At 35.7% G+C, this 12,395-nt stretch overlaps 1 non-coding gene across 1 annotated transcript; it reads right to left on the bottom strand.

Moving 5' to 3' along the window:
* Window positions 1-12,007: 12,007 nt before the first annotated feature.
* Window positions 12,008-12,111, bottom strand: LOC127745885 (small nucleolar RNA R71). Its single transcript, XR_008007509.1, has one exon. It is a non-coding gene; the product is annotated as a small nucleolar RNA R71 (small nucleolar RNA).
* Window positions 12,112-12,395: the final 284 nt, after the last annotated feature.

Below are 12,395 nucleotides of genomic sequence, written 5' to 3' on the forward strand. Positions count from 1 at the left end.
GTCTATTTGTATGGATTGATTTTATTACTTTTTCTATTTTAATTCATGTATGGATTTATAATTTAAGAATTGTTTTCGCTCTTCATCTTATGAATTTGGGTGGAATGGAAGTATGACCCTCTTTCTATTTGAGTTTTTGTATAACTTGGAAAAGCTCTTTACTTGAACAACAGCTTGAAAATAATTTTCCTAAATTTTAATTATTTGGATTTAACGGGATACGTGACATATAATCCCCTTATATTTGGGTAATTAGAATTTTTGTGGCATATAAACTTGAATTTGATTTTCACCCTCTAATTGGAATTAATTGACCAAGGAATTGGCTGTTGATGAATTTTAGAGGAGACTAGAAAGGTCTAAAGAATTAGGGTCTAGTCATATATAGTTTGCCATAAATTAAATCCTACATGATTAAAATAGTTAGTAAGAAAAGTTAATCCGGAAAAATAGATAACTCTGAAACCTTAACTATTTTCTCCATATTTTCTTCCCAATTTATTTACTTGCCTTCCTTCAATATTCTTTATATTGTTTAATGTCTTTTATATTGCCCAAACATTACTTTTTGTTTGCCTGACTAAGTCTATCACTCAACTATTGTTGCTTGATCCATCAATCCTCGTGGGATCGATCCTCACTCACTTGAGGTATTACTTGGTACGACCCGATGTACTTGCCGGTTAGTCTGTGGTTATAAAAACACCGCACCAAGTTTTTGGCACCGTTGCCGGGGATTGACTGTGATTGACAACTACTAGTTGTTTGATTTCTTAGATTAGGCGTTTTTTTACTTTAATTTCATTTAACTTTTTTCCTTAAATTTTCAAAAAAAAAATTGATTTATTTTATTTAATATTTTTTTCTTTTTTCTTAATTTTTGAAATTAAGTTTGGTGTCCCTGTAGTAATTTTTCTCTTAAAAAAATAAATAAATAAAATATTTTTTAAAAAAAATCCTAGTATCTTTCTTTGTTTAATTTTTGAATTTATAGTTCACTTCTTTTCATTTATTTTCAATTTTTTTATCATTTTTTTATTTTATTCCTTTTCAAAAAAAATTTTCTGTTTTGTCTTCTTTGTTTTCATGTTTACCGCATGGTGCGCTTAATTCTTTTTGGTGTTTTGTGCTAAGAAAAATAATGGAGAGAGATCACATGGGTTACTACTCACACCCAAGGAGTGATTCTTATTATTGTGGATGGAGGAACGACTCAAATTTTGGTTAGCAAAGTCAAAACTAAAGAAACTTCAGTGCTCCATGTTCCAGCTATCAAGAGCCACCATCTCCATATTCATACCAAGAACCACCACCTCTCTATCCATATCAAGAACCATCATCCTTCTACCCATATCAAGAGCTACCATCTCCCTATTTATCTTAAATACCATCAGATCTTGAGCTCCTCATGAAAGAATTCCTACATAATATAAAGATGAGTGTCAAAAATGTTGCACTTTCTTGGCAGTCAAGGCTACAGAAGTGTGTTGCACTTTCTACCACAGAGGCAGAGTTTATTGCAGCAAATGAAGCATATAAAGAGTTGTTATGGATGAAAAAGTTTCTTACAGCAATTGATTTCAAGCAAGACCGTTATGTGTTGTTTTGTGATAGCCAAAGTGCTATTCATCTTGCCAAGAATTTTACTTTTCATGCAAGATCTAAACATATTGATGTTAGGTATCACTGGATACGGGATGTGTTAGATTCCAAGTTGTTGGAACTTGATAAAGTTCACACTGATGACAATGGTGCTGATATGATGACAAAAGTGTTGTCAAGAGAAAAGCTTGAAACATGTTGTTTGATCGCAGGAATGGTGAGGGCCTCCACCTAGACGAGAAGGGGGAGATTTGTTGGATTTTTCTCTCCTTTGTGAGGCCCAAGCCCAACATTTTGAGGGTGTCTCTTTGCACCCATTGTGCCACAACCCTAATTTAGTTTTTTGAGGTCTTTTGAGAGAAAGAGAGTAGCCACCAAAGAGAGAAAGAAGAGGAAAAACAGAATTTTTGTTTTTATCCAAAGCAGTAAACTTCAAATGGTAGTTTTTCATAAGTTTACCGTTGGATCGGCTTGAAATTTGAACTGCCTTTTCTCTCATCTTGTTCTTCATTTTGGACGGTGAAGATGTTGATAGGAAGTTTGTAGTGAGATAAATTGGTTTCGTAAGAGAGAAATTAGGTTTCCCATTTTTACACAGAGAAGTAATCTTTGAACGGTAGTTTCTCATTGTTTCACCATTGGATCAACGTGAAATTTGGACTGTAGATTTTTCACATTTTGTTCTTTATTCTGAATGGTGAAGATATTAATTGAAGGTCTACAGAAGGAGAAATTGTCTTCGACAGCAGCTCTATTTTTTGGATATATTTCATCTTCTTGCTTCTCTTTTATAAGCTTTGGTGCTTTGATATTTTGGCTGGTTATATGCACATTTTTCTGTTTTGTTTGAGACTCTCTTGTACCTCATTTGATTATAGTGGAGCTATTTCATTAGTCTGGATGACCCGTGTTTTTACCTCTCACATTGATGGGGTTTTCCACGTTAAAATCTTGGTGTGTTCTTGTTATTGCTTTACTTGCTATATTTGCTTGTTGATAGTTGCTGCCATATTATGTTGTGAGTGCTTCCATATTATTTTTGTGTTAGATATTTGTGTCATTTCTGCTGCTAGGCTCTTTCAAAAAGAAGATTATGAAGAGAAGCTACAAATGGTTGAAGCCGTTTGTAATCCAAGTATCACCGTAGTGTATTAGGGGCTCAGGTGGAGCCCCCGGCGGTGGTGCATCTGAGAAGGATGAGGACAAATCTCATAATGAGCTCTAGAGACATTCCTTTACAATTTGATTGGATCTACAAACGTAGGAAACAAGATTTAGAAAAAATGTGAAGTTATAGGTTAGGCAGTGTGGGTTTGTCAATTTTTCTGATAGATGAGAATGTAGAAGAATTTTCATGCACTCTTTTTTTAGGTTGGCAAGAAAAATACTTGCTAAATTACTGATACTTGCAAAATTGTGCATTTTTTCTCTTTTTTAGCTTAAGGTAAAACTTTTGTATGAGTCTGGATCTGATTTTCCGGTGTTTGTTTATGAACCTAGGATAGGTTGATAGTTACTTGCTGATTTTATAGGTGGATTTGTATATATGTCACCAAATTTTAAAATTTAAAATTTTATAATTCAAAATTTTAAAATGTTATTTTTTTCCATCCGAATAAATTAATCTAATTAAATTCTATACTACGTATAATCCAAAATTGAATCACCAAATCAACCGTTATTTCCATAAAATACATATTAAAATACAAAATACATATTAAAAATAAATTATTAATATTTATATATAATGCATGATAACTTATTTGCAATGTTCTGAAAACCGATTCGAATCGGCCGGTCGAACCGGTCGAACCGTGAACCGGTTGCTGAAGCGGTTTGAACAATAAGAAAAACGGCAAAATTAGGAAACCGACGTTGAACCGATGAACCGGCTGGTTACCGGTGGGTCGAACCGAACTGGGACCCGGCCAGTTTTTTAACTGTGCAGCAAAGCGCTGCCGTTTTGCTATTTGTAAACCCTAAATCCCTAATTGCTAATTCCCTTCCTTTTGCTCTTCGCAGTTCGCACTTGCCTCCCATAGACCCACAACCATAGGCCACAGTTCAGCACTTCAGCTCCACTCTCCATGCCTAAACGCCATCACGATCCATCGCGCCGTCAGCACCATCACGCTGTCAGCACCGTTGCGCCGTCAGATCCATCGGGCCGTTGGGTTCGTCGCGCCGTCAGCTCTGTTGCGCACTCAGCCACTTCGACCAGTCACCTCCTTCGAGCTCTGAGAGAAAGTAATAGAGTTCGGTTGAATTTGTGATTTGTGAAGCCTGAAGCCTCAAGGAGTCAAGGTGCCTTCGAGCTCTGAGAGAAAGCAATGGAGTTCCATGTAATTTTTATTTTAGTTATGAACTTATGATTTCTTGATTGAATCACTGAATAACTGTTGCATGATGAACTGACTCTGAGTCTCTGATGCTGTGATGAAATCTGATACTGTGAACTCCGATGAAACTATGAAATCTGATAAAACTGTGAACTCTGATTTTATGAACTCTGATTTTGTGAAATCTAATTGTGTGAACTCTGATTTTGTAGAGAATCAACTCAAGATGGGACAAGAAGAGTGGAATCAATGTGTAAATGATTACTGATTTACTGACTACTTCTTGTTCTTGCCACCTTTTATGTCTTTCAAAGCTTCATTCATGGCATTTTTGAGATAGTAAATAGTTAAAACAGTTAGTGAAGATACTCGAATATGGGCAAGAAGTGAAAGGGAAGCAAGTTGCAACTGCTTCTTGCAAAAGTAGAAACAAAATTCTTGTCCTTAGAGTGACAAAGTATGAGTTTTCTTGGGACCAAAGGTGTTTGATTTGTAGATTTTGTGGAGTTTGATTTTCTGATTAATTTAGTTGGTGTGTGCTATAATTTTGTTGGTAATCATCCTTACTTATTTTGTATATTTTATTTTTGATCAAGTTGTTGAATTTACAAGCTTTAAAATTTTATCTTTGAAGTTAGTACTATACTAATGAGTAATGATTATCTCTGTTATGCTAATTCATTTTATCAAATACGAATAAAAATGACTAAAAAGACAAATAAATCTTTGAATATTTACACTTTATACATATTAATTTTGACAAAAAAATTACGATAGTATAAAAGTTATGTTCAAATTAAATCATTTTACCTGATTGATTTTGAAAAAAAAATCTTCACGCAGCAGCCTATTTCTTGATTCCTGATTGCTTTTTATAGTCCAAGTAGTGGAAATGAAGGTGATGAAATCAATGACGCAAATCTGCAGCAAGTTATGGAGGATTTTGATGATTGATGACAAACTTGGATCATTTTGATGCTGCTATGTTATGTTTGATTGGTTGTTTTGTTTGTTGACTTTTGATTTTTGAATTTGTACTTGAATGAGATTATAACATTTTGGTTTATGTAGTACTTTTAATTTGAATGATATTTTAAAGTTTAGATTACACTATAATTATATTTTCATGTGTTTATTTATATTTTATTTATTATTTTTTTATAAAACGATTTTTTCGGTTCAACCATGGTCGAACCGGTTGAACCTATGTACCAATGAACCAGTACCTAGAGCGATTCGATGACCGGTTCGATTTTTAGAACCTTGCTTATTTGACAATTAAAATTTTAGTGTGTATATATATTATTTTTATTTGAATTTGATTGTATTAAAATTACATTCAAATCGACACAATAAAATAAAACTGTACGGTAGGTCGGTGATAAACCAATATTTTATGGTTTATATTGTATTTAATTGAGTGGTTTTATCAAGCTTTTCACCCACTTATTCATATGATTTGCATGATTTTACAATTCCTTCCTAGTTTAGTTCTATGATTGAAAACATGCTTCTTTGGTCTTAATTTAGCTAATCTTAATCCTCTCCTATTACCATTCGATGCCTTGATCTGTGTGTTAAGTGTTTCAGGCTTCATAGGGCAGGAATGGCTTAGAGAATAAAGAAGAAGCGTGCAAAAATGGAAGGAACACAAGGGAATTGAGGAGATGACCAGCGAGAAGTCACGCGGTCGCATGGCTTACGTGACCGCGCGAAATGGAAGAAATCAGAGTGATGCGTTCGCGTGCCTGACGTGACCGCGCGGATTGGAAGCTGTACGAACGACGCGAATGCGTGGACGACGCGCACGCGTGATACAAAAAATGCTAAGTGACGCGATTGCGTGGACAATGCGGATGCGTGACTTGCGCGATCTGCAAAATTACAAAAGTCGCTAGCAGAGATTCTGGGCCGCATTTCAACCTAGTTTTCGGCCCAGAAACACAGATTAAAGTCAGGGAACATGCAGAGACTCAACATGCTTTTCATAATTCATAATTTTTAGTTTAGATGTAGTTTTTAGAGAGAGGTTCTCTCCTCTCTCTTAGGATTAGGAATAGGATTTTTAGAACTTAGAAATATTTTTATCTCATCTTTTTATCAGGTTCAATATCTTTTTATTTCGACTTCTCTTAATTGTTGATTATTGATGTTGCTTATTTGGCTTATAACTCTTCATATTTGGATTGATTTTATTTTATTAATGCAATTGAGATATTTCAGACTTATATGTTACTGATGCTTGGGCTCTATCCAAATTATTTTCATTCAAGTAGATTTTATTCCCTTTTGGCTTTAGTTGATTAATTGGTAACTCTTGAGTTATCAAACTCATTGTTGACTGAAAATTGGAATTCTTCAAGAATTAATTCGAGTTCCAATAACTCTAGCCTTTCCCAAGGAAGGACTAGGACCTGAGGAATCAAAATTAATTCATCCACTTGACTTACCTTCATAGTTAGAGGTTGACTTAGTGGGAGAAAAATCCAATTCTCATCACAATTGATAAAGATAACTGGGATAAGACTTCCAGTTCTCACACCTTGCCAAGAGCTTTACTATTTATTATTTTAACGACTTGTTATTTTACATTACTTGTTCAACCCTTTTGAAAACCCCAAAAATATACTTTTCCATAACCAATAATAAGAACATACCTCCCTGCAATTCCTTGAGAAGATGACCCGAGGTTTGAATACTCGGTTATCAATTTTAAAAAGGGTTTGTTACTTGTGACAACCAAAACGTTTGTAAGAAAGGTTGATTGCTTGGTTTAGTAACTATACTTACAACGAGAGTTTACTATAACTTCTAAACCATCAATCTTCAGTTCTTCAGTCGGGTACCGGACTGTTCGCAGGGGTCTCAGGATGGAGAGGTCGGTCTCCGCTTGTTATCAGCTGGTGGTGTGAGCGAAGGAGTAGCCGAGCTTCCGAGCACTTTAAGTGGAGAGGGGTGTCACTTGCAATGACACTCCGACACTCAAGTCTGTAGCGTGTATAGGTGATGCGAGAGTTAAGGGTAGAGTGACGTACCTTGGGAGAGGGGTAGGACCCTCCCCTTAATTACCCTGTCAGTAGGACAGGCCCCACAGGAGGAGGCCTCATTCCTAGAAGCTTACTTCCTCATAGCTGTCATACAGCTAGTAACGAGGGTGTGCCCGGGTCACAGACCGATCGGGTCGGGTAGCGGGGACCCGACCGAGAAGATCGGGTTGCCCGTGGGCTGGGTCGGCCTAGGTGCCAGCTGGGCTGGACAATAACAGTGTCCCCAACGCGCCAGCTATGGCCGTGAGCGCCGTGGTTGGCGCGTTTAACTTTATTGTGGGTGTGTCACCGCTTTGCCGGTTACTCATGCTCGGGACGCGCTTTCTACGCGCGTGAGCATCTTCGATGCAGGGGCGTGCCGTTTGATGCCTCGCTTTTCGCACTGATCATTAATGCTTATAGTAGCAAAAACCATTTTACCCTTGCCTTTCTCGCTTCTTGAGTCAGTTTCTTAGTTCCCGATTCAGTTGCGTTTCTCACCCCTTACCATTATCCTACTCTCTCTGCATTTTCCTTCTACATTCTCCCCTTTCCTGTCACCATTCCTTAGGTTGATTGCATTATTTCCTCCTGCTTCTCCAGATCAGTACAATCGTTTTGGTAAGCTTTATTTCCTTTCTTTTAATCCCTGCGGTTTTACCTTATTATTTATGGCCTTCGTTTCCTTGCTTTGCTTCTGTGTGCATGCTGTTTTTGTATATCGAGCGTTATTAGTGTTTAGATAGGCGTGTTAGGGGGGTTACCTTTCCATTAGGATTTACTCTGGCAATAGATTTTGCTCCTTATTTGGTTGTACTTATAGAGTAGGCAAGATGTAGTTTCTGGGCTAGCTCCGATCTCCCGGTCACTTAGACTAACTGAGTGGTGCCCCCATTGTAGGTATGTCCCAATGCCATGTTGCTCGGGTTCCCATCGTGAGAGTGGCCTACGACCGATACGTGATGAGCGGATAATTTATACGCTTTTTGGCATTGTTTTTATGTAGTTTTTAGTAGGATCTAGCTACTTTTAGGGATGTTTTCATTAGTTTTCATGCTAAATTCACATTTCTGGACTTTACTATGAGTTTGTGTGTTTTTCTGTGATTTTAGGTAGTTTCTGGCTGAAATTAAGGGACCTGAGCAAAACTCCGATAAAAGGCTGACAAAGGACAGCTGATGCTGTTGGATTCTGACCTCCCTGCACTCAAAATGGATTTTCGGGAGCTACAGAACTCTAAATGGTGCGCTCTCAATGGCGTTGGAAATTAGACATCCAGAGCTTTCCAGAAATATATAATAGTCCATACTTTATTCTCGATTAGATGACGAAAACTGGCGCTCAACGCCAGTTCCATGCTACATTCTAGAGTCAAACGCCAGAAACACGTCACGAACCAGAGTTGAATGCCAAAAACACGTTACAACTTGGCGTTCAACTCCAAAAGAAGCCTCTGCACGTGTAAAGCTCAAGCTCAGCCCAAGCACACACCAAGTGAACCCCGGAAGTAGATTTTTGCATCAATTACTTACTTCTGTAAACCCTAGTAGCTAGTCTAGTATAAATAGGACTTTTTACTATTGTATTCAGTGTCTTTGATTGTCTAGTCTTTGATTGTATGTTTTGATCTTTTGATCACGTTTGGGGGCTGGCCATTCAGCCATGCCTGGACCTTCATCACTTATGTATTTTTAACGGTGGAGTTTCTACACATCATAGATTAAGGGTGTGGAGCTCTGCTGTACCTCAAGTTTTAATGCAATTACTACTATTTTCTATTCAATTCCGCTTGTTCTTATTCTAAGATATTTGTCGCACTTCAACATGATGAATGTGATGATCCATGACACTCATCATCATTCTCACTTATGAACGCGTGACTGACAACCACTTCCGTTCTACCTTAGACCGGGCGCATATCTCTTAGATTCCTTAATCAGAATCTTCGTGGTATAAGCTAGGTTGATGGCAGCATTCATGAGAATCCGGAAAGTCTAAACCTTATTTGTGGTATTCCGAGTAGGATTCAGGGATTGAATGACTGTGACGAGCTTCAAACTCGCGATTGTTGGGCGTGATGACAAACGCAAAAGAATCAAGGGATTCTATTCCAACATGATCGAGAACCGACAGATGATTAGTCGTGCCGTGACAGAGCATTTGGACCTTTTTCACTGAGTGAATGGGATGTAGCCATTAACAACAGTGATTCCCTACATACAGCTTGCCATGGAAAGGAATAAGAAGGATTGAAGAAAGACAGTAGGAAAGTAGAGATCCAACAGGGACAAGCACCTCCACACACTTATCTGAAATTCCCACCATTGAATTACATGAGTAACTCTATCTTTATTTTCTGTTTTATTTATTATTCGAAAACTCCATAACATTTACTATCCGCCTAACTGAGATTTACAAGATAACCATAGCTTGCTTCATACCAATAATCTCCGTGGGATCGACCCTTACTCACGTAAGGTATTACTTGGACGACCCAGTGCACTTGCTGGTTAGTTGTGCGGAGTTGTGACTAAGTGTGATTCACGTTTGAGAGTGCTACCAAGTTTTTGGTGCCATTGTTGATGATCACAATTTCATGCACCAAGTTTTTGGCGTCGTTGCCGGGGATTGTTCGCGTTTGGACAACTGACGGTTCATCTTGTTGCTCAGATTAGGTAATTTTCTTTTTTGTTTTATTTTAAAAAAAATTCAAAAAATTTTTCAAAAAAAAGTATCCCTATTTTCGAAAAAATTTTAATTAAAAATAAATTATTCTATGGCTTCAAAACTTTTAAGAATGGATTCTAGAGTTTCATGAAGCATGTTGAATCCAAGCTGGCTGTAAAGCCATATCCAATTTCTTTTGAACTGAGGCTCCTCTTCACATGCTTGAACTATGTATGCTAAAGCTTGGCTGGCTATTAAGCCATGTCCAATTCCTGGATCGGAGCTTTAGGCTAAACATTGAAAGATTCCTGGAATTCTTCTTAAAAATTTTGAATTTCTTATTTTCTTTTTCCTATATGTTTTTCAAAAAATACAAAGTAAAATCTAAAAAATATATATATAAAAGAAAATACAAAAAAATCATAAAATAAAAAAAAACCAAAAATATTTTGTGATTCTTGTTTGAGCCTTGGGTCATATTTTAAGTTTGGTGTCAATTGCATGCTTTAAAAATATTTCTTGCATTTTTCGAAAATTCATGCATTCATAGTGTTCTTCATGATCTTCAAGTTGTTCTTGGTAAGTCTTCTTGTTTGATCTTGATATTTTCTTGTTTTGTGTCTTTTATTATTTTTCATGTGCATCTTTGCATTCATATTGTCTAAGCATTAAAGAATTCTAAGTTTGGTGTCTTGCATGTTTTCTTTGCATAAAAAATTTTTCAAATATATGTTCTTGATGTTCATCATGATCTTCAAGGTGTTCTTGGTGTTCATCTTGACATTCATAGTGTTCTTGTATGCATCATTGGTTTTGATCCAAAATTTTTATGTTTTGGGTCATATTTGTGTTTTTCTCTCTTATCATTAAAAATTCAAAAATAAAAAAATATCTTTTCCTTTTCTCTCTCAACATTTCGAAAATTTGGGTTGACTTAGTGAAAAATTTTTAAAATTAGTTGTTTCTTGTAAGTCAAGTCAAATTTTCAAATTCTAAAAATCTTATCTTATTAAAACTTTTTCAAAAATCAAATCTTTTTCATTTTTTATTTAATTTTCGAAAATTTAATGTTTTAAAATATTTTTCAAAAATATTTTTCTTAGTTTTATCTTTATTTTCAAAAATTATGCTAACAATTAATATGATTGATTCAAAAATTTGAAGTTTGTTACTTTCTTGTTAAGAAAGGTTCAATCTTTAAATTCTAGAATCATATCTTTTAGTTTCTTGTTAGTTAAGTAATTAATTTTAATTTTAAAAATTAAATCTTTTCTAACCATATATTTTTAGTCATATCTTTTCATTTTATCTTTTATATCATATTTTTTTCAAAATTTTATCTCTTTTCAAAAATTTGATTTTAAAATATCTTTTCTAACTTCTTATCTTCTTATCTTCTTATCTTTTCAAATTTGATTTTCAAATCTTTTTCAACTAACTAATTAACTTTTTGTTTGTTTCTTATCTTTTTCAAAACCACCTAACAACTTTTCTCTCTCTAATTTTCGAAAATACCTCCCTTTTTTTCAAAAATTCTTTCTTTAATTAATTAATTGTTTTAAATTTTAATTTTAATTTTATTTCTTATCTTTATTTTTCGAAAATCATTTAACTCCTTTTTAAAATTTATTTTCGAAAATTTCTCCATCTCTCATATTATTCTATTTATTCATTCATTTACTAACACTTCTCTTCATTTCAAATCACTGCCCTTATCCTCACCCTTGTATTTGGATTCTCCTTTCTTTATCCCCTTTCTTCTTCTACTAATAATAAGGAACCTCTTTACTGTGACATAGAGGATCCCTCTTCTTTTTTTGTTCTCTTCTCTTTCATATAAGCAGGAACAAGGAAAAAGGCATTCTTGTTGAAGCTGATCCAAAACCTGAAAGGACTCTGAAGAGGAAACTAAGAGAAGCTAAATTACAACAATCCAGAGACAACCTTGCTGAAATTTTTGAACAAGAAAAGGAGATGGCAGCCGAACCCAACAACAATAATGCAAGAAGGATGCTTGGTGATTATACTACACCTACTTCCAAGTTTGATGTAAGAAGCATCTCAATTTCTGCCATTGGAGCAAACAATTTTGAGCTAAAACCTCAACTAGTTGCTCTAATGCAACAGAAATGCAAGTTTCATTGACTTCCATCAGAAGATCCCTACCAGTTTTTAACTGAGTTCTTGCAGATTTGTGAGACTATTAAGACTAATGGAGTAGATCTTGAAGTCTACAGGCTCATGCTTTTCCTTTTTGCTGTAAGAGACAGAGCTAGAGCATGGTTGGACTCTCAACCTAAAGATAGCCTGGACTCATGGGATAAGCTGGTCACGGCATTCTTGGCTAAGTTCTTTCCTCCTCAAAAGCTGAGCAAGCTTAGAGTGAATGTTCAGACCTTCAAACAAAAAGATGGTGAATCCCTCTATGAAGCTTGGGAAAGATACAAACAGATGACCAAAAGATGTCCTTCTGACATGTTTTCAGAATGGACCATGATAGATATATTCTATTATGGTCTATCTGAGTTCTCTAAGATGTCATTGGACCATTCTGCAGGTGGATCCATTCACCTAAAGAAAACGCATGCAGAAGCTCAAGAACTTATTGACATGATTGCAAATAACCAGTTCATGTACACTTCTGAGAGGAATTTCGTGAATAATGGGACGCCTCAAAGGAAGGGAGTTCTTGAAATTGATGCTCTAAATGCCATTTTGGCTCAGAACAAAATGTTGACTCAGCAAGTCAACATGATTTCTC

Source organism: Arachis duranensis, chromosome 3 (assembly GCF_000817695.3).
Source record: "Arachis duranensis cultivar V14167 chromosome 3, aradu.V14167.gnm2.J7QH, whole genome shotgun sequence".
NCBI lineage: Eukaryota > Viridiplantae > Streptophyta > Magnoliopsida > Fabales > Fabaceae > Arachis > Arachis duranensis.